Here is a 12,483-nt window from a genome sequence, read left to right as displayed (position 1 = left end):
TCACAACCCAAACAGAATGTAAGACGCGACAGTGCGTCTGCGCATGCGCGGGTCGCGTTTCAACGCTTCTGCGCATGCACGTGATGTCATTTGGACCATCTGCGCATGCACAAGTGGCAAACCCGGAAGTAATGCACTCCATTACTTCTGGGTCGCCGCGGAATGCAACCCGAAAGCACTCAACCTGAAGCGTATTTATCCCAAGGTATGACTGTATAGCTGTCAATGTTCTCCCTTTTTTAAGGGAAATTCCCTTATTCCAAATAGGATTCCTCACAAGAAAAGGGAAAAGTTGACAGCTATGCTTCTCACTGGTTCATGTTGGATTAGCTGGGGAGGTTAAAATACTACCTCCAACCCCTCAAAAAATTGGGAAATGGCCCTGCTTATTTCTGAGCCAGAAGTTTCCTTCCCTTGTTCCCAGGAGCGGCTTGTCCCATTTTGCTCCCTGAGGCAAAATAGGAATGTGCCACTCCCTGCCCCCCACCACTGCAGCATGCCCCACTTCCATTGTGCACCAGAATGCCCCCCTCTTGCCAAAGTCACCAGGAGGGGGAGCATTCCACAAGGCCCTGGCACTTGTCTTCTCCACCCTGGGGCAAAGAAAATGAGCGACAAAGTGGCACACCAGAACACCCCCATCAAGAGGGGCATCCACCAATGGCAGAAATGGTGGGGCAGGAGGAAAGTCACCTCTTGTGCTTTCCCTGCCTGAAGCAGCTGGTTCATCCCACCTCATGGGTAGGCCGGCTCTGCTTGTACCACACAGGCAACTTCATGACTACATATCAAAATACAGGTAGGTAACCATGTTGGTCTGCCGTAGTCTAAACAAAATAAAAGAATTCCTTCCAGTAGCAGAGACCAACTAAGTTTGTTATTGGTATGAGCTTTTGTGTGCATGCCATTCCCACCACCCTTCTGAGTAATACCCCTCCCCACCTCTCATTATATATAAGGGTCTGGTGACTTCTATTTCAGTGTATCTGAAGAAGTGTGCATGCACACGAAAGTTCATACCAATAACAAACTTAGTTGGTCTCTAAGGTGCTACTGGAAGGAATTTTTTTATTACATATCAAAATGTTGATCAAAGCTTTGGGATTTTGATAAACTGGAGAGCTTACTTAAGAAATATTAAATACTTAATGGTAGAAGGCGGCCTACCCTTTCCAGTTGTGTTCAAATACAAACGAGGAAGAGTTACTTCTGGTTGTTTCTGCCTCTCCTCTTACAGAATACAAACTCTTAATAGAATACCCTCCTTTTAAAGAGCATTAGTGAAACTTAAGCAATTCTCCAAAGACTGAAATATATGGTGCTAGAGGAGACTCTTGAGAGTCCCATGGACTGCAAGAAGATCAAACCTATTCATTCTTAAGGAAATCAGCCCTGAGTGCTCACTGGAAGGACAGATCCTGAAGCTGAAGCTCTAATACTGTGGCCACCTCATGAGAAGAGAAGAAGACTCCCTGGAAAAGACCCTGATGTTGGGAAAGATGGAGGGCACAGTTGGACAGTGTTCTCAAAGCTACCAACATGAGTCTGACCAAACTGCGGGAGGCAGTGGAAGACAGGCGTGCCTGGCGTGCTCTGGTCCATGGGATCACAAAGAGTCAGACACGACTGAATGACTAAACAACAACAATACATGGGGGGATTTTTAAATAAAAAAAACAGTTTGATTATCTTCAAGGTCCAGAGTACCAGATGGCTTAGGTGAATCTCCATGGAAGGGTGGGGGAGTGACTAACCAAATACAGCCAGACAATGTCATAAGACCCTCCCCAGTAGGAAGTTCCCAGTGAGAAGGCACTCAGCATTTTCCCCACAAGGCAAAGGGCACCTCAGAACGGGTTGTAAGGTGTAAGATGACTTACAATCATCTACCAAAAGGCACTTTCAAAACACCAAAATGCACCAACACTATGTACGACAAGGATGACAATGTGTGTACACTGATTAAAAATTGTTTATGTACAAAATACAGTTCATGTTTGTTTGTGTACACACCCATGGTCCAGATGCCTGGGTTGTTGGGGAGGGCAAAATGCAGGTTGGACACCCTGCCATTTGTAGGATCCAGCCATCTTCTAGCCTTACTTCATTACTTGTTTGCTACAGCCAGGAATCATTCATTAATCCGGGTTTGACTTTGCATCTCAGTGGGTAAAACTGAACCATGAACAAGAACCTCAGATTTAAGATTCTGAGTGAAATTGAAAGGTTTATTGGTATTCTGTGATCTGAACAGGAATCAACATTAATTAACAAGTTGGCTAGACAAGAACACCCATTCAAGCAGTTGATGTAAAGAGGTGGCAATGCAATGTGACTAAAAGAACAATAATAAGACCAGCCTTTGCCAACCTCATGCCCTCCAGTTAATTTTGGACTACAACTCCCATCAGCCTTAGCAAGCACAATAAGTGATCAGGGAGGGTGGCTTCCTCACCAATGTTCTAAAGGCACATTAACCACTCAGCTTAGACTAGCCTATAACACACACACACACACACACACACACACAAACACACACACACACACGGGGCGGGGAAGGTGTTCTTATCCCAGACCGTAACTGAATTAAATTTGAAATTGTTTTTATATGTGAAATTGCATTGAATGAAATAAATAAATGGAATAAAGCCAAAATAAAATAGATTAAAAAGTGGGGCTGTCTCTTGGCCTATCCTTCTTCTAGGACAGGATTCACCAACAGGGGTCCCTCGCAAGACATTGTTGTCCAGCTCCCATTGTCCTTGGCCACTGGCCATCTTGGCTGGGGCTGATGGGAGTTGGAGTCCAACACCACCTGAAGGGCACTCGGTTGACTACCCCTGCTCTAGCAGTAAAAACAAAGTCAATCTGTTGCTGCTGCACGAGAGAGAAACATTACCTTTACCCTTTGAAGGACTCAGATTGACTTGGTGAGTCTCACTGATCAGTGTTCAAGAGCCCCTGATTTATATGACTCCAGAAGGGGCACTTTGATCCCTTAAAAAATAAATAGAGCAGGCTTAAAAGGGATCGCTGCTGATGAGTGGCAATTTGGTGCCATTTGTATGTTCTGGCAAAGTTCAAAGGTCTGGGCTTTTGCTGATATATATAAAAATTTTAAATGACAATGCATCACTGTGGCCGAGAGAACAGAAGAATGCCGTCCATAAACAAGAAGCAAACAGGGTTGCTAGGTAACCAAGAATGAAGGCCTAAAAGCTGATTCCGCTCTGAGATTAAGGCATGTTTTCAAGTGAAGGGACACACACACACACACACACACACACACATCCAGCACATTTCTTCTTCAGAAATATTGGCCTAATACGATTTTTCAACAGAATACTTTGACTTCCTCTCCCCTCACCAGATAGAACCAGGAGATAACATTAGCCACTCACAAAGCAATTTGTGACCATAGCCTTATCTGTGGGGAAACTGGGAGGCTGCCAGATGAGAACTGTTAAAAAGGAGGGCAGAATGACACATGAAAACAGCCTTCCCCCTCCCCGGTGCCCTCCAGCTGTTTTTGGACTACATCCGACCCAGCAGAGCCACCTGGGTCCACTATGCTCATGTAAGGCCACACCCTTCTTCAGGTAGTCATCTTCTGGGTCTCCAGCTGAAGCCATGACAGTCAGTAAGTTTCCTAATTATGCCAATATTTCCCTTTGCAGTGCTGATCAGACCTCCCCAATGTTCTAATTCTGTCGTCTCTCTCCTGTAGAAGCAGCAAAGAAGGCAAAGCGTTTGATTTGCATGTAGTGAAATGTGTTGGTGGTGAAGGCTGGGATTTCTCAGAAACACTTCACACACTGTCGCTTGCTTGTCTCTCACCTCAGAGGCACCCAGCCCCAAACTTTCAGAATCCTCTGTGGGATTTTTTTATACTCGATCTGTACTCTGACTTCTTGCTGTTTCGTTGTAATTTTCTTTTGTAGTATTTTTTTTAAATTAAATTTTCAAACATTTTCACAATAATCTTCATATCAAATAGTTACATTCGTTCATAAATTGACTTTCCACCCCTGTTTCCAAAGCGTTTTTACTCAGACATTTTCTACTGCATTATATCTTTATCTGTTGCAAAACGTTTCTCTACGACAATTATTTCATCATTTTTCTTCTGCTGCTTTTATCTTGAATCCTGCCCGCAATTTCATTTGACTATCATGGTTTTTTAAATAGTCCATGAAAGACCTCCATTCCTCTATGAAAAGTTCATCATTTTGATCTCTTAATTTCACTGTCAGCTTTGCCATTTCTGTGTAGTCCAGTACTGTTTCCTTGTATTTTTGCCAAGTTGCTAACCCTCTTCAAGCGTTCAAAGCATGGGTTGCAGTGTGTGGTGCTCTCCAGGTGTTACTCAGCTGCAATTCCCATCATTCCTCACTGTTGGACATGCTGGCCTGGGCTGATGAGAGGTAGAGTCCAAAATCAGTAGGGTACCACTTCCCCTGGTGTCTAGGCTCAAGGTGTGGTGGTGTGTGCTAGTCCAGCTGATTCCTGATTGAAAGGCAGATTCTAACTATGTTCACCTGGAAGTCTCCCTGCGGACCTTCATATTCTTCATGCTGTGCACAAAAAGTTAGCAGAGGAGGGGGCAGGGTGGGACTGGCAGGGATGCTGAACATGCAGGCAAGGCTGGCACAAACAGTGCCACACACATAAATAAAAACCTAAAAGAGCCTGATGGATCTGGACAATGGCCCATCTAGTCCAGCATCCTGTTCTCACAGTGGCCAACCAAATGCCTGTGGAAACCCCAAGAACTGGAGACGAGCGCAACAGGACTCTACCCACCTGCGATTCCCAGCCTCTGGTATCCAGAGGCATAACAGTGGAGGTGGAACATAATGACAGATGGCCAAGTCACTATATGCATGTGTTCATTTCAGCATCCATTTTGTTTCATTTTTTCATCAATCTGCGAATTATATCTTTTACTTTTAAAAAAATCCTCATGAAATTCACATGTAATGACATCTATTAAGGGTATTTTTCTCAAAATGTGTTTTTCTAAGCCTATTTTGCCTCAAAATATATATTTAGAAATATTTTGACACTTTTTTTTGGAACTGTCAAATTATGTTGGAATATTCAGGAAGCACAAAAGCCAATGGATTTCCAACCAGGTAATTAATTCAGGAGGTACAAATCAGGCCAGTTTTAGGGATGGGGGGGGGAGAGAAAATCCATTCTGTTAATATTTAAAGGCAAACTTGCCAAATTTGCACTTTCTGAAGCAATATGTGAACTCGAACACAGAAATTCTATGCAATTTGCACGTTACTGAATTTTGCAATGCTGTTCTCCAGCCAAGTAATGTGTACAAAAATGCATATGCTTGTGCTCCCTCAGCTAATAGCTGCAGAGACGTCAAAAGCTGCACTCTGTGTTTATGTTAGGTTTTCTTTTGTCAAGTTTACTCAAAGGGAGATGCAAGGAAAAGCTAATAAACTAATAAATTGACATAAATACTGTTTTGCCACAAACTTACACATTCTGTACTTTAATTTGTAACCTCACTCATCTCTTTTTTAAAATCCTAGTAAGCACCCTGGAAAATTGCTTGCAGCCATGCTTTGCATTGGGAAGTAGGTTTCTAGCTGTTTATTGACAACCAACAGAATTTGGATTCCATGTGGCAAGATTATAGGTTGCCACATTCTGAGCCTTGCTTTCTTGAATGCATGTGGATTCTTTCCAAATTGGCTGGGGTGTGTGTGTGTGTGAGAGAGACAATTTTACGAGGCCTTTCACCTTGCAGAAACAGAGGCCAAAGTTTCTCCCCCCCCCCATGATGGTTGCGTGTAACAGCTGTTAAGCTGCGTCTGCGGGCTTTTTAGGACCCGGGGGGGGGGCAGTTTGGAAATGTCAGCAGTTGTAGGATGTAGACATTTTCTTTTTACCAATGCCATGCAAGCAGGTTCATTAAGCATTAATGCATGAGTGCACGAATTGCCATTATTTATAAGCCTGCCATGTTGCTTTATCATTAGACATTTTAATAAAATATGAATGAATGCTTTCTCTTCTCTTTGGCAATCACTTGTAGCCAAGTAAGATTGTCTTCCATAAACACGGTTTTAACAATGAGTCCGTAAGTGACAGTGGAGGCCAATTCTGGATCCACACGTCCTTCCACAGTGGGGACACTGGTTTCTGGGTGGGAGTTGACCACGGTGTGGATTTGCCAAGTGTGCCTTCCTCTTAGCACATTTCTCCCTTGCATCCTGAGTTTGAGTCTCTTCAAAGCCCACGACACCTTTGGTAAAGGCTGTTCTCCAACTGGAGCGCTCGCAGACCAGTGTTTCCCAGCTGTCATTGTTTATACTACATTTTTTTAGATTTGCCTTGAGACAGTCTTTAAACCTCTTTTGTTGACCACCAGCATTACGCTTTCCATTTTTAAGTTCAGAATAGAGTAGTTGCTTTGGAAGACGATAATCAGGCATCCGCACAATATGACCAGTCCAACGAAGTTGATGTTCAAGAATCATTGCTTCAACACTGGTGATCTTTGCTTCTTCTAGTACACTGAAATTAGTTCGCTGTCTTCCCAAGTGTTGTGTAAAAATTTTCGGAGACACCGTTGATGAAATCTTTCGAGGAGTTTGAGATGGCATTTATAAGTGGTCCATGTTTCACAAGCATATGTAGTACGGTTGGTAGTTCAATATCTTTGTAAACAAGCATTTGGTTTCCCTGCAAATGTCCTGGTCCTCAAACACTCTGCACTTCAGTCAGGAGAAAGCTGCACTCGCAGAGCTCAGGCGATGCTGGATGGCATCAATGTTGGCCCTTGTGGAAAGAAAACTGCCTAGGGAGGAGAAGTGATCGATGTTACACCATTGAGTTGGATTTGTGGTGCTGCAGAGGAGTTATTTTGTACTTGTTGGTGCAGCACTTTGTTTTTGGATGTTGAGTGATAGGCCAAGCATTTCGTAAGCTTCTGCAAAAATATTTAGGATGGTTTGGAGGTCATCCTCTGAGCGTGCACACACTACGTTCTCATCAGCATACTGAAGCTCTATGACGGAAGTTACGGCAACCTTACTCTTTGCTTTCAGCCTGCTCACATTGGCTCCCAAAGCAAAAAGCCTGCTTAGCTCTATGAGTGATCCTAATGGCGTATGCCAATGTATAGCGTTAAAAGTGTCTTTTCATATGCGAAGCTCTGCACATCTTAGGCCCTGCAACCAGAGTCTCCTCCTCAGGTTCCAGTACTTGCTCTGTTTACATTCACACGCAGCAGATGAGCCCATGTGAACACTCAGTTTGTTGGCACATATACTAAAATTGGGATAGCATGGAGAAGATTAGCTTGGCTATCTCCCTGTGAGCCAGCTCTGGAAAGAATGCCCACAGCAGAGGGGAGGGGTCTGTCACGGACACTGACACAGGGTATTGAAGAAGACAAGAAAGGCTTAAAAACTGAGTGATCTGGAAGGGGGTAGACCCAGTGCATACTGTACAGTAAGGGGAGGGGAGAGAAGGGGGGAGTGTTGAGAAGGAAAATGCTGCTAAACATGCAAGACCTCATGCTAGGGCAGTGCTGGAGAACTTAATCCAGACCAAGGGCCTTCTGGGAAATCTTCTCAGGGCCACACACAGGTGGTGGGCAAGGCCAAAGGTCAAAGAGGGCAGAACAACAAATGACAATGTTATCTTTGTACAGTGGTACCTCGCAAGACAAAATTAATTCGTTCTGCGAGTTTTTTGTCTTGCGATTTTTTTAGTCTTGCGAAGCACGGATTTAGGAAAAGCTTCAAAAATCTCCAAAGTCTTCAAAAACCTCAAAAAAGGCTACCACACCACGTGCTATGAGTTGCTCCTCGAAGTCAAGTTGCAACTGCACCCCCTGAATGCACGGTTTTAAGAAAAAGGAAACAAACTTGCAAGACAAAGGAAACAAACTTGCAAGACGTTTTCGTCTTGCGAAGCAAGCCCATAGGGAAATCCGTCTTGCGAAGCAACTCAAAAAATGAAAAACTCTTTCGTCTTGCGACTTTTTCATCTTACGAGGCATTCGTCTTGCGAGGTACCACTGTACACTAGGCTAGTTTCCATACACCCATCTCTGTCATCCACCCAAGGAAGCAACAGGCATCCTCCATAGATGGTATTTACCATTTTAGATTTGTAGTTATAGTGAGCCCTTTGGGAGGTGCGTGGTCAGAGATCGCAGCAGGACTTGCTGTGACTCCTGATCACTGCAACCAGAAACCCTACTTGCAAAGCAACAATTGGAAACTCAGTTTACAATCCCAGTTTTGGAGCCACATCCTCACCTTAGTGGTAGCTCATCACATCTGGAACTCCTTCCCTACTGAGGTCTGTCTGGTTCCATCTCTTTTTAGGCAGCTGGTTAAGACACCTTTTTTCCATTGGTATTTGGAGGAGAGACATGCTCAACTAAAAAGGATTAGTAAATTACTATTTACTGAATCATTTTGAATGGTTGAGTTCTGGATTTTTAAGTACTATCAGGGTTTGTGGATTTTTTTTGTTTTCTTTTTCTCTTATTTGACTTTGCTGCAAATCTCCACATGGTATGGCATCCAAATAAATAAATAATCTCTGTACTTGGGATTCATATGGTGCTGTGTTTCTCTTTATTATTTGCACCTTTGATTCCCATGTTACTGGACGTGCGGGGCCCATTTTTATGGTGACTGATGTGAAATCTCTGTGCTGCTAACCCCGAGCCAAACGGGCAGGCAGCAGTATTTTTAGGGCACTGAATTATTCAACAAGCTGTGCAGCTTTGGGGTGGCTTCCTTTGATAGGCAACAAAATCAGCTCTCACTCGCATTCTGTGTGCTCTGAAGCCATTTAAAGAAATCCAGAGTCTGCGATCTCCTGTGACACAGGTGTTTCTTTGAACCAACTATTCCCTCCCAGTAAATAGAATATACAATTTTTCCCCTTTAAAGATACAAGTTCTTGCTCATTGTTAGATATCAAAAATATCTTTTTCTACCATTTGTTGGGCTCATGAGAGCAAAGCAAAACCTTTCTAAAACATCATTTGGGGGAGGAGAGGAGGGAAAACAATCAAAGGTTTTGAAAGGAGGTTGTGACTTATTTCTTCATCATCTTCTTCATTATCATGTCACTTTCTTTTCAGAAAGGAACTCAAAGCAACACCAAAAGCAGAGTAAAAGCATCCTAAGTTGCTTACCAATAGCATATATATGAGCATTTTATTATGTTCTTAAATTAGGCTCACCAAACACACACACACTGATACTATGGACCCCTGGCACTTTTATCAACTTATGAATATCAACACCTTATTTTGCTTTTTACTACCCACTCCCACCACCATATGTAACATATATCACATCCTCCAACATTTTCTCACCCAAATCCGGGACATCACCCCCTGCAGCACGCCGCCACCCCACCGCCGACAACATCCCCATTGACTACTGCTAAGGCAAGAAACACTTTGCAAGAGATGAGATCAGACATTGATTGTGCTGAGGACTGCCTCCTTCAATGTGGTTGCTCCTAATTTGAAGTAGGTATTCTGGATTCAATTGATAGATCAATTACTCCTTTGCCCCTTGGGAAAGGGAGAGAAGTACATTTTTCTCTTCTCTTCTCTTCTCTTCTCTTCTCTTCTCTTCTCTTCTCTTCTCTTCCAAAAGCAATTTTGTTGCAAGGACTGGCTTGTTTTCTAGTTGGAGCTTTGTCCCCCAAACAGCAATAAAATGTTGTTGTATTTTATAAATTACTAGAATTCTCATACCCAGCCTGTTTGGGAATAGCAAGAAACCAAAAATCAGAGGTTAAAATCAGTGCATGCAAAATGGTGTCTAATTGTATCCAAACAGAGGCTCAAACCTGATCCTTGATGTTAGGAACCATCGTGCATGTTACCATTTCTTGATGCTGGAAGCGATCTCTGAAGTCAATATAGGTTTTTGTGCCCTTTTGGCTGCATAAACAATGGCACTAAAAAGCCTGAGCTCTGCCTATAGACGGAGTGATCCAACTGAAAGCAGTGGCGTAAATATGCTTTGGATGATGCTATGTGCTTAGGATCACAATCTAGAATCTAGAAGAACCTGCATAGGTGGAGGATCAACCTACTAGGCTAAAAGGGCCTGTTAATCTTATATCTGCCAGTATCTGCAAAATCCCTATTGTACAACCATTGGTTCTCTGTCAAGTGAGTTTTAAGCTTCTTGAGTGAAAGAGCATCAAGATCATCCACTCCCTTTGAGGATCCTCTAATAGAACTCCCTGCCATAAAATTTGAATTTTAACTTGACACTCTGGCTTACATTGGTCCCCCCCCATCCCTCAGTTCTGTTATTCATGATTGTCTCTCTCCTACTATCCTAAATAATTTGAGTCAGCTCAGCAGCTTTAGTCTTCACCTATCCGATCACAACTTGTAACTGTGGCGTGATAAGTGACCTAGTTTGCTTAATGAGTGACGAAGAAGGAGAAACTGGGCACAGCCCTTCCTTGCCTGCCAAACGCACCCTGAAATGGGGAAACCACCAGATCAGTCCTAGCCAAACCAACCTTTCAGACTGTAAGCCTGAGAGTAGGGCAGTGAAGGATAAATGGAGCATTGCCTTACCAACCTCAATCTGCCCTCAGCCAGCTCTCACCCTCAACCCCCACCCTATCTTCTTACAGCTGGTCCAAGCTGACTGCCTGTCAGCTTTCTCCTCAGGCTGCATTCACACAACATTCCTGGGTCTGATGCGAGTTGTAGTTCAAAACATCTGGAGGGTCCTAGGTTGAAGAAAGCTAACTTATTGAGCAATGTGTTATTTTCTGCAATGGAGCTCTGAGTCCTTATATATACATATATATAAGGATTGAAGGATTGAAGTTGTCATAAATATTCCATTGAAGTTAGATGACTCATTGCTGTTTGAGAGTCTTGTTTGATTTTGACCTATTTCTGTTCCACAGTGAATTGCAGCAACTTAATATATCTGTGATACCTTATCACGAAGAGCTTACTGTGGCAGATTTGGGGTGTAGTCTGGAGCTAGAGGAGGAGGATCCTACAAATCAGCTAATCTGTTCCTCTGATTGCAAAAAGCCTCCACTCCACACACATGCTTCCACCATACTGCTTGGGTTCCCATTACTTTAGAAGAGGCTGTAAACATACCAGACAGCCATTTGATGTGATCTATCCCTTTAACCAGATAAGGCTGAATGTTCCCTTGCTTGGAACATCTGAGTTATGAACAGCAACCCTTTATGCAGGTTAACAGGCTGAACTGATAATAACAGCCCTTAGTGGACTGGCGCCCCATTTCCCCACAGCAGACAGCCAGATGCCCCAATGGAAAGTCCCAAAGCAAACATAGAACAATACCTTTATCTCCTGCTGTTGTTCCCTGAGTCCCCAACAAACAGTGTTAGAGGAGGGGTTGGTTAGCTCAGGCCTGGAGAACGGATGTGGCCCTCCAAGCCTCGCTGCCTGGCCCTTGGGACTCTTGTCACGCCTCATCTTCCCCACAGCCACCGGCCTTGCTTCACACCCTCCATGGGTGTTTCTGCCTGGCTAGAATATGTCCTTGAATCAGGGTCAGCCAGGGGCATGGCCTGGGACAAGGGGGTGGCAGCGGCTGCAGGGGCTGGGCTGGTGAGAGTTCTGAGGGCTTGGTATAGAGCCTTGGAGAGCTGCATCCATGGCCCATTCCAGACAGCGCTGGCCAGTGACATCATTTCCACAGCCACAAGCTGGAGCTGCAGTTGTGGCTGGACTCTGCTGAACACAGGTGTGAATTATAATAATAATATTTGCACCCCGCGCGTCTGACTGGGTTGCCACAGCCACTGTGATGTGCATCAGTCTGTTTGAGTGGCAAAGCCTTTTACTTCAGGGTCAGTTCCCATATCTATCAAATGGAAATAAAGGTGACTGATCTTATAGCACTGCAAGGCCAGGCATACATTAAAAATGTTATTTAAGGGATGTGTTCATGGATCCTTTTTGAATAAGGAGTATTCTTCTTGACACGTAAATATCAAGGGTGCCATGCCATCCCCAGGGAACTATCAGCCCAATGAAAATGAATGAATGTTCCACAAGTGGAATATAGGAAACTGACTTATACTGAGGGCTCATCCATACTTATATTTTGCCCCATTCTTTCTAGGTCCATGTTTTAAAGTGCTATGTCCGAGCATTTTTATTTTTATTTTGCCCTGGCCCTTTCCCCATGAAAACCCACTCTTTAATGCTGAATTGAAAGAAATGGCAATTTGGGTTTTCCTGCAATTGCTGTTTGCTCTGATTCAATGGTAAGGAGCAGGTTTTCACAGGGAATGCGCCATGGCAAAAAGGGTGTGGTGTGTGTCGTACACAGCACTTTAGAGCACAGACCTGTGCCTAGAAACACAGCACAAAAGGAAGTCTGGATGAGGCCTGAGTCAGACCAATGGATTCTCTAGCTCAGTTTTGCCTACAGTGAGGGACAGTGACTTTTTAATGTT

General features: G+C 43.8%; 1 long non-coding RNA gene across 1 annotated transcript; it reads left to right on the top strand.

The window, feature by feature from the left end:
- The first annotated feature begins 3,217 nt into the window (after positions 1–3,217).
- LOC307223363 lies at positions 3,218–3,981 on the top strand. Its single transcript, XR_013842079.1, has 2 exons — positions 3,218–3,640; positions 3,728–3,981. It is a non-coding gene; the product is annotated as an uncharacterized lncRNA (long non-coding RNA).
- The last annotated feature ends 8,502 nt before the right edge of the window (positions 3,982–12,483 follow it).

Source organism: Podarcis cretensis, assembly GCF_951804945.1.
Source record: "Podarcis cretensis genome assembly, chromosome: 8".
In the NCBI taxonomy this organism is placed as follows: Eukaryota; Metazoa; Chordata; class Lepidosauria; order Squamata; family Lacertidae; genus Podarcis; species Podarcis cretensis.
The sequence above is the reverse complement of the archived record's forward strand: the minus strand, read 5'-3'. Positions and strand labels throughout refer to the sequence as shown.